Source organism: Salmo trutta, chromosome 17 (assembly GCF_901001165.1).
Source record: "Salmo trutta chromosome 17, fSalTru1.1, whole genome shotgun sequence".
In the NCBI taxonomy this organism is placed as follows: Eukaryota; Metazoa; Chordata; class Actinopteri; order Salmoniformes; family Salmonidae; genus Salmo; species Salmo trutta.
Genome location: NC_042973.1, coordinates 59,414,576 through 59,431,731, shown reverse-complemented (window position 1 = coordinate 59,431,731; position 17,156 = coordinate 59,414,576). Strand labels below are relative to the sequence as shown.

Below are 17,156 nucleotides of genomic sequence, written 5' to 3'. Positions count from 1 at the left end.
TTAGACGCTTTAGTGTATATTAGCCACTGGGTTTTAAAACCACTTCTGTCGTCTAGTTAGTTATCCGTTATAATATCATATTTACGGTGTTGTTGTTATTATTCATCCAGCGGGCTGGTTAAGTTAGCATTAGCATAGCATAGCTAGCTAGCATTCCCGAACATGAGCTCACTGAGCTACTCTCCTCCTGCTAAAGAAGAGTTCTGCTGGACGGAGAAAGATGGTCTGTGGCTGAACGTTGTCGTGAAAGAGGAGGAAGAGGATGTCACAGTACACAAACAAGTAGAGGGTGAGGCTGTTACAGTGAAAGAAGAAGAGAAAGACGTTACAGTGAAAGAAGAGGAAGACGCGTTCAGAGTGAAAGAGGAGGAGGATGTTACAGTAAAAGGAGAGGCGGAAGAGCAAGAGGAGGATGTTACAGTAAAAGAAGAGGAGGATGCTGTTTATGGAGTGAAAGAGGAGGAGGAGGAGATTGCTGTCACATTGGAGGAAGAAGAGGATGAAGAGGATGAAACGGGATATCTGGGCTCGGTTTCCCAAAGGCATGTTAAGGCGTCCAATGGTTCTAACGATGACCGGGCCCTGATTAACACTAGTAAGTACTGTCTTAAAAACAGAGGCACAAACTCTGCAGTTGTTGAACTGATGTGTGGTGTTAAAGGGGAAATATGCAATAGCTACATCCATATTTAGACTTTTTAAATAATTTATTTATAGCCATTGATTCTTGAAAAATATAACACATGCCTCATGAGCTTAGTTCAATTGTTTACCCCATCAGAACTACAAATAAGCTTTTTTTACTCCAATGTTTAGAAACAATGTAAATCAACACTGTATAGCCTCAACATGGTTAAAACTATAATGTTGATATCATGGATGGTCAGTGCTTGCATCCGTAGGTCTGTCTATGAATTTGAGAGTAGTTACATTTCTCCAGCCCCATCGTCATCTTATAATCAAACTAGTGGTGGAATGACAGCTTTGTTATTGTTTGAACTGCAGATTGGTTGATAGATGTGCGGCTATTTTATAGGGGTAACCTAGGATTTAAATAGCAAAAAATTGTCAGCCCAGAGACTTGGTTTGGTAAACAGCTGAGGGATGGGGGAAGGAGAAGTGTAACCACTCAAATGCATAGAGAAAGCTATTGTAGAAACCGTAACCCAACACCTATCGACCTCGTTAAGAAGTTCAGGCGTCTTGGTGTAACAGTTATAAGGTGTTGGCTTGACAGTTGCTGGACCCAGGTTTGAGTCCAGCTCAGGGCAACCCCCTGAATTGACTACACTATAAATACAAGCACTGGCCATCCATAAGGTCAAAATGATAGTTTTAAACAAGATTTCAAGGCTATACAGTGCTTGTTGACAAACAGTGGCGTTTTATGAGCTTATGTTTTGGTTTCTGATGGGGTAATACAGTTGAAATATTTGAGGTGTTTATAAGTTATATTCTTCAAGAATCAATGGTTATATAGTAAATGGGTCTTTCTATAACTGCCAGTGTAGATTTCCTGTGGGGGTCAAATTGTTAGAGCTGTTGATAAGTCATTAGCTGTGTTAGAATACTCATACTAACCATACTATTTGTGACGTGAATTGAGTATATAGTATGCTTATTGGTCATAGTATGATTTTTATTTCACCTTTATTTAACCAGGTAGGCTAGTTGAGAACAAGTTCTCATTTGCAACTGCGACCTGACCAAGATAAAGCGTAGCAATTCGACACATACAACAACACATGGAATAAACAAAAGATACAGTCAATAATACAGTAGAACAAAAGAAAACAAAAAGTCTATATACAGTCAGTGCAAATGAGGTAAGTTAAGACAATAAATAGGCCATGGTGGTGAAGTAATTACAATATAGCAATTAAACACTGGAATGGTAGATGTGCAGAAGATGAATGTGCAAGTAGAGATACTGGGGTGCAAAGGAGCAAGATAAATAAATAAACAGTATGGGGATGAGGTAGGTAGATAGATGGGCTGTTTACAGATGGGCTATGTACAGGTGCAGTGATCTGTGAGCTGCTCTGACAGCTGGTGCTTAAAGCTAGGCAGGGAGATGTGAGTCTCCAGCTTCAGAGGTTTTTGCAATTCGTTCCAGTCATTGGCAGCAGAGAACTGGAAGGAAAGACGACCAAAGGAGGAATTGGCTTTGGGGGTGACCAGTGAGATATACCTGCTGGAGCGCATGCTACGAGTGGGTGCTGCTATGGTGACCAGTGAGCTGAGATAAGGCGGGGCTTTATCTAGCAGAGACTTGTAGATAACCTGTAGCCAGTGGGTTTGGCGACGAGTATGAAGCGATGGTGGGTAGTGTATTGGACTTTGGTGACAAAACGGATGGCACTGTGATAGACTGCATCCAGTTTGTTGAGTAGAGTGTTGGAGGCTATTTTAGAGATGACATCACCAAAGTCGAGGATCGGTAGGATGGTCAGTTTTACGAGGGTGTGTTTGGCAGCATGAGTGAAGAATGCTTTGTTGCGATATAGGAAGCCGATTCTAGATTTAATTTTGGATTGGAGATGCTTAATGTGAGTCTGGAAGGAGAGTTTAGTCTAACCAGACACCCAGGTATTTGTAGTGGTCCACCTATTCTAAGTCAGAGCCGTCCAGAGTAGTGATGCTGGACTGGCGAGCAGGTGCGGGCAGTGATCGATTGAATAGCATGCATTTAGTTTTACCTGCGTTTAAGAGCAGTTGGAGGCCACGGAAGGAGAGTTGTATGGCATTGAAGCTCGTTTGGAGGTTAGTTAACACAGTGTCCAAAGAGGGGCCAGAAGTATACAGAATGGTGTCGTTTGCGTAGAGGTGGATCAGAGAATCACCAGCAGCAAGAGCAACATCATTGATGTATACAGAGAAGAGAGTCGGCCCGAGAATTGAACCCTGTGGCACCCCCATAGAGACTGCCAGAGGTCTGGACAACAGGCCCTCCGATTTGACACACTGAACTCTATCAGTGAAGTAGTTGGTAAACCAGGCGAGGCAATCATTTGAGAAACCAAGGCTGTTGATTCTGCTATAATAAGAATGTGGTGATTGACAGAGTCGAAAGCCTTGGCCAGGTCGATGAATACGGCTGCACAGTAATGTCTCTTATCGATGATGTCGTTGATGTAGTTAGTATGCCAAAAGTTCCCGGATGTCGTACTAAATTCGCCAAAATATGACGTATACACGCAGTACTTTAGGGCCCATAATGCAATTCTTCAGGAAATGGGCGTGGCTTCACATCATTTTCAGACTTGAAGAAAATGGCGGAAAATATGCAGCCAAAGTCTGAGAGCCCAAACAAATTAATTGCTTTAACTAATTATGACAAATGTTAAGAACATGTTAAGCAATGTAATAAAGTAATTACTTTTCAAGTAAGTTACCGTACACGATGTTTTGGCTGACAATTTGCTTGCATGTTATTACAGCAGTATGTACCGACATGTTAACTTCTCTGGGGTAGGTGGGACGCTACCGTCTCACCTCGCCAACAGCCATTGAAATAGCAGGGCGCCAAATTCAACACAACAAAAATCTCATAATTCAAATTTCTCAAGCATACATGTATTATACACCATTTTAAAGATAAACTTCTCATTAATCCAACCACAGTGTCCGATTTCAAAAAGGCTTTACGGCGAAAGCATAGCATTAGATTATGTTAGGACAGCACCTAGACAAGAAAAGCCACACAGCCATTTTCCAAGCAAGGGGAGGCGTCACAAAAACCAGAAATACAGCTAAACTGAATCACTAACCTTTGATGATCTTCATCAGATGGCACTCATAGGACTTCATGTTACACAATACATGTATGTTTTGCTCGATAAAGTTCACATTTATATCCAAAACCCCCATTTTACATTGGCGTGTAATGTTCAGAAATGTTTTGCCTCCCAAAGCTTCCAGTGAATGAGCACATCAATTTACAGAAATACTCATCATAAACGTTGATAAAATATACAACTGTTATTCAAAGAATTATAGATACACTTCTCCTTAATGCAACCGCTGTGTCAGATTTCAAAAAAGCTTCACAGCGAAAGCACACTTTGCAATAATCTGAGTACAGCGCACAGTCACCAAAACAAACCTGCCATTTTGTGAGTCAACAAAACTCAGAAATAGCATTGATGATCTTCATCGGAATGCACTCCCAGGGATCCCAGTTCCACAATAAATGTTAATTTGTTTCGATAAAGTCCATTTTTATGTCCAAATACCTCCTTTTTGTTCGCGCGTTCAGTCGAGTAATCCAAATGCACTGTGCTTGCGCAGTAAGTCAGACGAAAAGTCAAAAAAGTTATATTACAGTTCATAGAAACATGTCAAACGATGTATAGAATCAATCTTTAGGATGTTTTTTATCATAAATCTTCCATAATATTCCAACCGGACGATTCCTTTGTCTTCATAAAGGAAAAGGAAACACAGCTAACTCTCACTGGAGCGTGCCACTGAGCTCATGTCATTTTCTCAGTCATCTGATTCCAAGACCTCTTATTCTCTCCCCATTCACAGTAGAAGCATGAAACAACATTCTAAAGACTGTTGACATCTAGTGGAATCTTAGGAAGTGCAAAATGACCCCACAGACACTGTATGATAGGCAATCACTTGAAAACTACAAACCTCAGATTTCCACACTTCCTTGTTGGATTTTTTCTCTGGTTTTTGCCTGCCATATGTTCTGTTATACATTTTACATTTACATTTTAGTCATTTAGCAGACGCTCTTATCCAGAGCGACTTACAGTAGTGAATGCATACATTTCATTTCATACATTTTTTTTCCCCGTACTGGTCCCCCGTTATACTCACAGACATCATTCAAACAGTTTTAGAAAATCTACTAATAATATGCATATCCTACCTTCTGGGCCTGAGTAGCAGGCAGTTTACTACGGGCACGCTTGTCATCCGGACGTAAAAATACTGCCCCCTACCCCAGTGAGGTTTTAACTAGCTACCTGACGTTAGTTGGCTACTTATACATCAAACTTGCCAGTATATTAACTATATTCTATCTAACTAACTACCCAACGTTTATTGACTTGATTGTACCTGTCGTGTCTTTGGGGTACAATTAAACCGAAGACATGTTGTCCAATAACTCCCTGTAATTATTATCACGTGATTAAAACTGATTAATCGTTTAATTGTAATTAACTAGGAGATCGGGGCACCAAGGAAAATATTCAGATTACAAAGTTATAATTTTCCTAATATAACTTTCGCTATATTCTAACATTATATACTTTCTAGGGAGTTTTTCCTAGGGAGTTTTTCCTAGCCACCGTGCTTCTTCACATGCATTGCTTGCTGTTTGGGGGTTTTAGGCTGGGTTTCTGTACAGCACTTTGAGATCATCAGCTGATGTACGAAGGGCTATATAAATACATTGATTGATATATTATATTATAGTATAGGCCGATTATCTTCTGGTTTAAATGGTGTATTTTACCTCGCGTCAGTCTCATTCCAAACGTCGTAAATTGTTGTATCTGCACGAATCCAGCCTTTACTAAAGTCATCCATACATCAATTGTCTTAAAATCATTTATTTACTAACTAAGTAATTCACAGAAAGCATACAAACAGTAATTATCGTCACAAAGAATTGGTAGAGTAATGTGCCCTTGTGGGCTAAACAGGCATGGCTGGTGTCTTGTTAAACAAAGGGTCATAAAAGGGCAGCTGAGGAGGCACACAGAGTTAATTAATATTAACAATTGATATGCTAATCCTTTGCACATGAACGCTCACTCATTCGGGAAGAATTGCAATCAATATATATTTACGCTCAGTGTGTCGTCGGGATCCTTGTTGGAGAGTCGTTCTGTTGGAGAGTTCTCTCTCACGGTTAGAATGGATCTTTCAAGCGACATTCATTAATGTCGTTATAGAATGGATGTTTCGTTGGTCTTCGCGTTCAATTATATATTTTACTTAGCTGCAGACTAATAATTAATATCAAAGACTTGTTCTTATTCTGTCGGTCTCGATAGTCTAAAAGTTTAACCATGTGGTATAGTTAACTTTCAGTAGAGGAATTGGGGGTCAAACCTTGGCTCTCTCTTCTGAGGTAAGCTGGTCTAAAGAAAGTAAATCAGGGTGGGGTTTTTATACGTGAACATAGAACAGGCTTGTCACATGACGCCTGGTCCTGTCTGTGTCCCTGGGGGCGTGCCGATGACTGATTTAATCTGGTACAGAAATACATTCTATCACATTAACATCAGTACATGGCATCTCAATGTATTACAAATAGCTTTATCCTTATTAATACATTTTATACAACCATTTAGATGCAAGTCCCATAGCTGAGGCTATTATATAAACAGTATTATGGTAATATTGTCTCTTCTGAGTATCACAAAATTGTACCAAGCGGACCAGTTCGTAGCTGGATTCTTCACCAGTCTTTTATACCTTCTCCAGAACGTAAATGTCGTTCGGTTCCCCAATTCTGTGAGTTGGAAGAATTTCCTGTGTCTCTCTATGAAACCCCTCTGTGGTCTCAACTGGGCCATGTGGCAAGAGATTCTCCTCTAGAATTTTACCACCCCTTCACACAGGGCCTGGGTGGGGGAGGTAGGTTGGGGGATGGTGGCAAGGGGAGGGTGTCAACTGTCCTCCCTGTACTCAAAGAGGGGCAACGTCATGACATTACCCGTCATCCTTAGCTTAGCTAAATGGTATAGTCGTGTGCGTTCTCAATGGACATTTGGGTGCTTTCATAAATTCGCTCTGGCTATCTACTCAGATTTCAGAGGCACTCTCGTCTGAGTACCCAGAGAGCAAATAATGAATTTACTAGCACTCAACACCCGTTGAATATGTCCAGGTGTCAGCAAACGTAGGCAAAAATTGTAATTAAATGTTTACCAGCAGCACAGTTACAGTCACTCTGGATAACATGAAAACTGCCTAACCAGCTCTGCTAGGGGAGTAAAATGGTCAGAGTCTCATTTGTGTCTGGAAGTAGCTAGCAAGCTAAGGTCAGAACGGTCAAATCAACCCAACTCCTCGGCCGGAGCGGCCAGTGGCTCCGAGAGCGAAACGGGCTGAATTTACAAACGGACAACCTGACAACGGTCTGAATTTATGAAGTACTCTGGTATTCAAGATTGAATTTAAAAAACACACCTGAAGTCGTAAAATGTCTAACTAGTAATGTGTTATGCTAACTAGCTAGCAAGAGGTTGCATAGCAACAGCATAAACATCCGGTAGACAGGAGAAGAGCCTCAACTGAAAGGAAACGGTTCAGTTACAGTTTTACTACAATTAACTAATAGTATGTAGTATATACTCATTAAGTATGTAGCTACAGTTACTACATTATCTAATAGTATGTAGTATATACTCATTAAGTATGTAGCTACAGTATACTACAATTAACTAATAGTATGTAGTATATACTCATTATGTATGTAGTATACAGTATGTTAGTATGGGATTCAAACACAGCTATTCGCCTTTTTTCATTGTTTTCAATGCCATTACATTAAAGGCGAAACATACCTACGTTCCATAACATTTATGAATTGTTTGAAACCTTTGTTTTAAACCCTTCTCAGAGTTGGTGCCTTGCCGGATTTGTGTATATATATTTTTTAAATGAAACACTACTTGACTTTCCTTGTATTTATGGCAGTGTAGTTCCCTTAAGGGTCAGTCAACTTTGGTACAACATACTGTGGGGAGTCGCGACTTCGGTTGAAGGATCTAAAATCACACCTGAAAAGGCCAATGAAATCCGCGCCTGACTGGAAGTCCCACCTTCCACAGATGATGAGCGTCAGGCTGGGATTCATTCCTTGAATTATTCCACTCTTCACCTCGGTGTGAACAGGAACAATTCATGCTACTAAAACATACAATTGTAACACGAGACTGTCTTACGTGGGCCAACTAAACTGACACTTAGTGGTAGAGCGTGATCACCCCCTGGACTTTGTGTGGTTCTCATAGTTTCCTAATCACAAAGTCCTGGCTTTAACAATGAGTAAGATGGCTAAAAATGAGACCTAGACAATGAAAGTTCTGACCGAGGTAAAGTTGGATTTAAATTCAGACATTGGCCAAATAATTAAAATTGTAAAATCAATAACTAATTCATTGATTGTCACAGAAACATTAAACTAGGTATGATTATTATATAAATGTCTAGCATACTTTTACAAAACCTTGTTTGAATAAAAATTCCAGTTTTGATTTTATAGAAATACATCATCTATAAAATTCCATTTAAAAGTGGTATAAAATCAATAACTAATTCGCCATTTGTCACAGAAAAAATGAATAATTAAAAGTTAATTTGTGAAATTTCTTTCCTTAATGCATTTGAGCCAATCAGTTGTGTTGTGACAAGGTAGGGTTTTCTCACTTTCTATTAGGCTTATATTGAACATATGGCAAATAGGAGTGGCAATGTCGTCCTCTATTATCCTCAGTAATTTTTCCATCCAAGTTGTCAGACCCCGGTGGCCATGAAAAAGAAAAGGAGAACCTCACACTCTAGGAGGCTCAGATGCAATAATTTAATAACCTAAATAACCAACGTTTCCCAAGACAGCTGTCTTCATCACGGTATAATGACAACACTGCAGGTAACTGGTTTATCTTGTGTCAAAGGACACACACAGGGTGTCTGTAATCATGTCTGAGTGTGGCCTGATATCATTGGTTAATTTACAGATAGAAATAGAACATATGAAAACATAAATGGATAGCATACGATCATAGATACAATTTGGCTTACCTAGACCTCCAAACATTTACAATGAATAGCAATATTACAATAATGGATACATAGACCCTCCAAACATTTACAATGATAGCAATATTCCAATAATGGCTACATAGACCTACAAACATTTACAATGAATCGAATATTACAATACGGATACATAGACCTCCAAACATTGACAATGAATAGCATATTACAATAATGGATACATAGACCTACAAACATTTACAATGAATCGCCCAATATTTACCAATAATGGATTTACATAGACCTCCAAACATTTACAATGAATAGCAATATTAAATAATGGATACATAGACCTCCAACACATTTCCAATGAATAGCAATATTACAATAATGGATACATAGACCTCCAACATTTACAATGATAGCAATATTACAATAATGGATACATAGACTCCAAACATTTACAATGAATAGCAATATTACAATAATGGATACATAGACCTCCAAACATTTACAATGAATAGCAAATTACAATAATGGATACATAGACCTCCAAACATCTACAATGACTAGCAATATTACAATAATGGATACATAGACCTCCAAACATTTACAATGAATAGCAATATTACAATAATGGATACATAGACCTACAACATTTACAATGAATAGTAATATTACATAATGGATACATAGTCCTCCAAACATTTACAATGAATAGCAATATTACAATAATGGCTACATAGACCTACAAACATTTACAATGATAGCAATATTACAATAATGGATACATAGAACCTCCAAACATTTATACAATGAATAGCAATATTACAATAATGGATACATAGACCTACAAACATTTACAATGAATAGCAATATTACAATAATGGATACATAGACCTCCAAACATTTAAAAGAATAGCAATATTACAATAATGGATACATAGACCTCCCAAACATTTACAATGAATAGCAATATTACAATAATGGATACATAGACCTCCAAACATTTACAATGAATAGCAATATTACAATAATGGATACAATAGACCTACAAACATTTACAATGAATAGCAATATTACAATAATGGATACATAGACCTCCAAACATTTACAAAGAATAGCAATATTACAATAATGGACACATAGACCTCCAAACATTTACAATGAATCGCAATATTACAATAATGGATACATAGACCTCCAAACATTTACAATGACTAGCAATATTACATAATGGATACATAGACCTCCAAACATTTACAAAGAATAGCAATATTACAATAATGGATACATAGACCTCACAAACATTTGCAATGAATAGCAATATTACAATAATGGATACATAGACCTCCCAAACATTTACCAATGAATAAGCAAATATTACAATAATGGATACATAGACCTCCAAACATTTACAATGAATAGCAATATTACAATAATGGATACATAGACCTCCAAACCTCTACAATGAATAGAGCAATATACAATAATGGATACATAGACCTCCAAACATTTACAATGAATAGCAAATTACAATAATGGATACATAGACCTACAAACATTTACACTGAATAGTAATATTACAATAATGGATACATAGTCCTCCACAACATTACAATGAATAGCAATATTACAATAATGGCTACATAGACCTACCAAACATTACAATGAATAGCAATATTACAATAATGGATACATAGACCTCCAAACTTTACAATGAATAGCAATATTACAATAATGGATACATAGACCTACAAACATTTACAATGAATAGCAATATTACAATAATGGATACATAGACCTCCAAACATTTACAAAGAATAGCAATATTACAATAATGGATACATAGACCTCCAACATTTACAATGAATAGCAATATTACAATAATGGATACATAGACCTCCAAACATTTACAATGAATAGCAATATTACAATAATGGATACATAGACCTACCAACATTTACAATGATAGCAATATTACAATAATGGATACATAGACCATCCAAACATTTACAAAGAATAGCAATATTACAATAATGGATACATAGACCTCCAAACATTTACAATGAATAGCAATATTACAATAATGGATACATAGACCTCCAAACATTTACAATGAATAGCAATATTACAATAATGGATACATAGACCTCCAAACATTTACAAGAATAGCAATATTCAAATATGGATACATAGACCTCCAAACATTTGCAATGATAGCAATATTACAATAATGGATACATAGACCTCCAACACATTTACAATGAATAGCAATATTACAATATGGGATACATAGACCTACAAACATTTACAAATGAATAGCAAATATTACGAATAATGGCTACGTTGAGGACCGACGGGAGCAAGGCTCTTTAAATTTAAGATCCAGGCAGCCCTCTTGTTTTTAACAATAAATTGTCGAGTGGTCACCACCCCCTTCTCCTAGGGAGGGTGGACGTGTTCGATGCCGATATATGTAGGGACGAAATCCAAGGGGTTTTCGCTTCCAAAAGTGGGTCGCAAACTGGATACGTCATATCGAGTTTTAGACAAGGCCAAGTTCTAAGATAAATAACTGGCCTTAGGGGTGCACGTGATAACACCTTTGATTGGGATCTGTTCCCTGTTTGGGGGTGTTTGAAGGATCTACATTTATAAGTGCCATTGCATTGAGCGGCAGCCATTACATTTGTAGTTTATCCATCCAGAAGATGGGATTTCTGCTGTTGTGGGACTTTAACCATCTGTTTAATTTTGTCGTTCACACAGGAGAGAGATGTGACTATCCTGGGTCCTCTGGGGAGTCTCAACAAGATCATGATGCTGACAGGGCAGAGAAGAGTCTCTCCAGATCAGAACACCTCAAGAAACACCAGCAGAGACCCACATTGAATAATCCTTACTTGCTGCTCTGACTGTGAGAAGAACTGCAAATCTAAATCAGAACTTGAAATACACCGGAGAATCCACACAGGAGAAAAAGCCGTACCACTGCTCTCATTGTGGAATGAGTTTCTCTAGATCATATTCATTGAAAACACACTTGCTAATTCACACAGGAGAGAAATCTTATAGCTGTACTCAATGTGGGAAGAGTTTTACTACATCTTCCAATCTGACTAAACATCAGAAAACACACACAACAGAGAAACCTTATAGCTGTGATCAATGTGGGAAGAGTTATGTTACATCTAGCTATCTGACTTTACACAAGAGAACACACACAGGAGATAAATCTTATAGCTGTGATCAATGTGGGAGGAGTTATGTTACATCTAGCTCTCTGACAGTACACCAGAGAACACACACAGGAGAGAAACCATTTAGCTGTACTCAATGTGGGAAGAGTTTTACGACATCTAGCTCTCTGAAGGTACACAAGAGAACACACACAGAGATAAACCATGTAGCTGTACTCAATGTGGAAAGAGTTTACTCGGTCAAGCTCCTTGGTTCTGCACCAGAGAATACACACAGGAGAGAAACCATATAGCTGTAATCAATGTGGGAAGAGGTTTTACTCAGCCAAATGGACTGATATTACACAAGCGGACACACACAGGAGAGAAACCGTGTAGTTGTACCTTCAATGTGGGAAGAGTTTTATTCAGGCAAGCTGCCTGAAAGTACACCTGAGAACACACACAGGAGAGAAACTTACCATTGCGCTGACTGCAGAAAGAGTTTTATTAGCTTAAGTAATTTAAAATCACACCAGAGAGAAATCTCATAGCTGTCATCAATGTGACAAGAGATACTCTGTTAAAAGATCTCTGATCAAACATCAGAAAATACATAAATGAAGGAATTGTTTTAATAATTTCACAGTGTAGAATGTTTTACATTGTAGTAGGAGTATTTTAATAATGTCACAATGTAGAACCCTAAACGTTTGCCCCCTGGTTCTATTGATTTCAGACTGATATGGATATTAGCCTCACGGAAAAATACAAGCTCTGAATTGGAAGAGTTACTATTTATGTGATTTAACAAAAAAGTGACTAACAAAAAAAATAGTTGTGTTGCACTTCCCACAGTGACCCACTTTAATCAAATGCAACACTTCAAAATGTAGCGAGCTGTTTTCTACAAATTGTCCTCTAACCAGTGATGTACACATTATTCCCAGATTCTGTGTTGGTTTTGAGCTGTTAGTTTTAACAGGACGTGCAACCACATCTCCCTCCTGTCGCACAACTGATTTCAACATGATACCGATGAGTGATGACAAATAAGTGTTGCGTTCCTTTGTTTAGTGACACTTAAATTTAAATGCATCACTCCAAAATGTAGCTGACTGTCTCCTGCAGGTTGTCCTCTAACCAGTGAGATAAAAGATATCTCCCATTTCCATGTGTTTTTTTTGTTGTTGTTGTTGGTTTCAACAGCACAAACAACCAGATTTTTTCCCCCTAATTGATATCAGTGATTTATTGCTACTTGTCAAAACAACAGCGTTTTTGGTTGCTTGTGCAGTTTATACGGTGCTTGTTTAAAAAAAATCTAAGTAATATGATTATTGTGGGCAGATGTATATAGCACATGTTATGTTTAGGTTTTCAATTTATCCCAAACTGTTTCTGCATATTGGTTATTGATTTGGACACGGTTAAAACTGTGTTTTGACGTTGGGGCTATCCCACCTAGCAAAATGTAATTGAAAAGCTGTTGAAAATAAGACTATGCAACCAAATATTTAATATTTACATTTCATGTAACATTTAGTAATGATAATTATTTATGTAACCAAATGACATTTTTTGGGTACAATTATATTGACATTGTTGCCCTGCTTTTAGAATATCAGGGTACATTCTCAGATGTGCCAACCCAAATGTACTAGAGCATGACATTGGGGACTGGGCCCCGATCCAACAACATGCCTATCTAGTGAACCCTGAAAAGAGAGAGAAGCTCTGCAGTGAGGTGGAAAGTTACTACGGATATTGCAGGAGTTTCCTCTTGAAATCAGACATGTCTGTGGTAAGGACAACTGGCTGCTGATTGTCTCAAGGGTGGGCAGTCAAAAATGTGTGTTTTGTGTTTAGCCAGTGCGTTGCCATGGATCACAATTTATTTGACTGCACGTATTGGAGATGAGTTTTGTTTGGGCTCGTTCCAAGGGGACAAGAATTCTAGAAGCTAGTGAGTTTTAGGAAGACGAGAGTTCTAGAAGCTAGTGAGTTTTAGGAAGACGAGAGTTCTAGAAGCCAGTGAGTTTTAGGAAGACGAGAGTTCTAGAAGCTAGTGAGTTTTAGGAAGACGAGAGTTCTAGAAGCTAGTGAGTTTTAGGAAGACGAGAGTTCTAGAAGCTAGTGAGTTTTAGGAAGACGAGAGTTCTAGAAGCTAGTGAGTTTTAGGAAGAAGAGAGTTCTAGAAGCTAGTGGGATTTAGGAACACGAGAGTTCTAGAAGCTAGTGAGTTTTAGGAAGACCAGAGTTCTAGAAGCTAGTGAGTTTTAGGAAGACCAGATTTCTAGAAGCTGGAGAGTTTTTGGATTCTATAGTAAGAAGAGAAAAAGGAGAAAATAAGTGGGTTTTTCTTGTTTTAATTGTTGACAGGAGGTGAAGCATTTTAGTTGATTTTAATATGAAATGGAAGTTGTTTTTCTGTTGGTGGTGAGCAAACTTGTCTCACAAAAATATAGGATATATTTGTTGTCTTAAGGGGGAAGGGTTACATGCTTTGGTTTTTTACATTTATGTTTGAGGTTGGACCTTTAGCACGTATAGCTCGTTAGCACGTATAGCTCGTTAGCACTGTGAGGGAAAATTCTATTTAACCTTACTAATGCTGGTGTAGTAAAATATAATTGTTTAAGCCGAGGCATTGGGCTGAGATTGGTAAAGAACCTAACTCCTATAACATAGAAAGTGTGTGATAGAGGCCTGTTCTAACTGTTCTGGGTGTGTAGAATGAACCCATGATGTTCAGACTGTTCTGGGTGTGTAGAATGAACCCATGATGTTCTAACTGTTCTGGGTGTTTGTAGAATAAACCATGATGTTCTAAACTGTTCTGGTGTGTGTAGAATGAACCCATGATGTTCTAACTGTTTCTGTGTGTGTAGAATGAACCACGATTTTTCTAACTGTTCTGGGTGTGTAGAATGAAAACCCATGATGTTCTAACTGTTCTGGGTGTGTAGAATGAACCCATGATGTTCTAACTGTTCTGGGTGTGTAGAATGAAACCCATGATGTTCTAACTGTTCTGTGTGTGTAGAATGAACCCACGATGTTCTAACTGTTCTGGGTGTGTAGTAGAATGAACCCATGATGTTCTAACTGTCTGGGTGTGTAGAATGAACCCATGATGTTCTAACTGTTCTGGGTGTGTAGAAATGAACCCATGATGTTCTAACTGTTCTGGGTGTGTAGAATGAACCCACGATGTTCGGACTGTCAGCCCAAGAATATGACAGAAACTGACTGGTTCCTCTGATCCTCCACAGAGTAAAGGTTCTATCCTGCACAACCAGTAACACAGCTATTGTTCTGGAGCCTGTTTCTGGGGTAAGTTGTGGTGGAGAAATCAGAATTAGCCTAAGTAACAGAGATAATTAAGAAGTCTTATCTGCCAGAATATGCTGATTATGAAACTATTGACCTCTTGCTGTTAGAATGTCTCCTTTCTGACTCTGGTGTTGGCAGCTGCACTTCCTCCCTCAAACGGGCCTCAGTCACCCTTGGGTCCCAGAGAGGGGAGAAGTCATGGCTTATCGATCACATGTCCCTGTTGCTAGGCAGAATATCAGACATGTCTGTGTTAAGGACAACTTGGTTTTGATTGTCTCAAGGGTGGGCAGTCAAAAAGATTTGTGTTTTGCGTTTAGTCAGTGCATTGCCATGGATCACAATTTATTATGACTGCATGTTTTTCCGTATTGGAGATGAGTTTTGTTTGGACTCGTTCCAAGGGGACAAGAGTTCTAGACGCTAGTGAGTTTTAGGAAGACGAGAGGTTCTAGAAGCTAGTGAGTTTTAGGAAGACGAGAGTTCTAGAAGCTAGTGGGATTTAGGAAGAGGAGAGTTCTAGAAGCTAGTGGTTTTAGGAAGACGAGGAGTTCTAGAAGCTAGTGAGTTTTAGGATTCTATAGAAAGAAAAAAGAAAAAAAGATACGATTGTATATTATATTTAGAAATACTGTGTTTTTTCTTCTTTTTAATTGTTGACATCCAGTAGACACCATGTTTATATTTGGTGAAGGTGAAGTATTGTAGTTGATTATATTGGGAAATTAAGTTGTTTTCTGTTGGTGGCGAGCAAACTTGTCCAACAAAAATGTAGGATATATTTGTTGTCTTAATGGGGAAGGTGTTACAGGCTTTGGTTTTTCCATTTATGTTTTGAGGTTGGACTTTAGCACGTCTAGCTCGTTAGCACGTCTAGCTCGTTAGCACGTCTAGCTCGTTAGCACGTCTAGCTCGTTAGCACGTCTAGCTCGTTAGCACGTCTAGCTCGTTAGCATGTCTAGCTCGTTAGCACGTCTAGCTCGTCAGCACGTCTAGCTCGTCAGCACGTCTAGCTCGTTAGCACGTAGGACGCACTGATTGGTGCTAACCTCGTTAGTTCAGTATGTGTTACACCTGTGCTGGCTTGTCCATCTCGTTAGTGGGAAGGTGTTTCACCTGAGCTGGTCAGGTTCTATTAAGAGTGTCTGGCCCAGTGCTCCAGTTGTCTTGATACATGTGGAGAGTCAACACCTTTAGTTGCTCCACCTTTTTGGTTTTTTCTTCCTTCGTCTTTAAGTTTGGTGTGGGTTTTTCTTTTGTTTGCCTCTTCTTGGGCAGATTTAGTGGTTCTCATGGTGGTGTCTTTTAGGTCCCAGTTGTTGTTACTAGTCAACTTCCAGGGGACACCCCCATAGTGTCTTTCAGAGACCCTCCTAAAAAACATGCTTATATTTTGGGTTGGATGTGCATCCAATTAATATTATAATCAATGGATTTTCCTTAGAATGCTAATTCGTCTTTCAGTTGTTAATCTTATGTTTGTTGTGTACTAAATATTTCTGTTTATTTTCATTTTTTTATTCATTTTTTCCTGTGAAACCATTGTGTTGCATCATGTCTGAAATGTGCTGTATAAATAAAGCTTGATTTGATTTCAACAAATGAACCCAATGACTGACCAATCAACAGACTCCTGGTCCCTCTTAGTATGAAACCAGTATCAATCCCACTTTTCCAGCCTGCTGAAGGCGTGGTGGAGTGGTAAACACCACCCCCGGCTCTACCAGGGGCTTGAGGTGGTCTCCCACAAGCTCTGCTTTATGTCATGTTCTGTGGGCCTTGCTGTTCCATCTTGACTGCCCCTGCAAACACAGAAAGAAACACATTTAGTCATAGTATATAAAACATAACATATATAAACATCCAATCACTCCAAGCTGCATTAGGTTCAGATCTACCAGGATG

The 17,156-nt window shown here is 38.6% G+C and overlaps 1 long non-coding RNA gene across 1 annotated transcript; it reads left to right on the top strand.

Annotated features, from left to right (window-relative positions):
• Positions 1-556: 556 nt before the first annotated feature.
• LOC115151334 (uncharacterized) lies at positions 557-11,602 on the top strand. The gene is made up of 2 exons (XR_003867282.1): positions 557-595; positions 11,506-11,602. It is a non-coding gene; the product is annotated as an uncharacterized LOC115151334 (long non-coding RNA).
• The last annotated feature ends 5,554 nt before the right edge of the window (positions 11,603-17,156 follow it).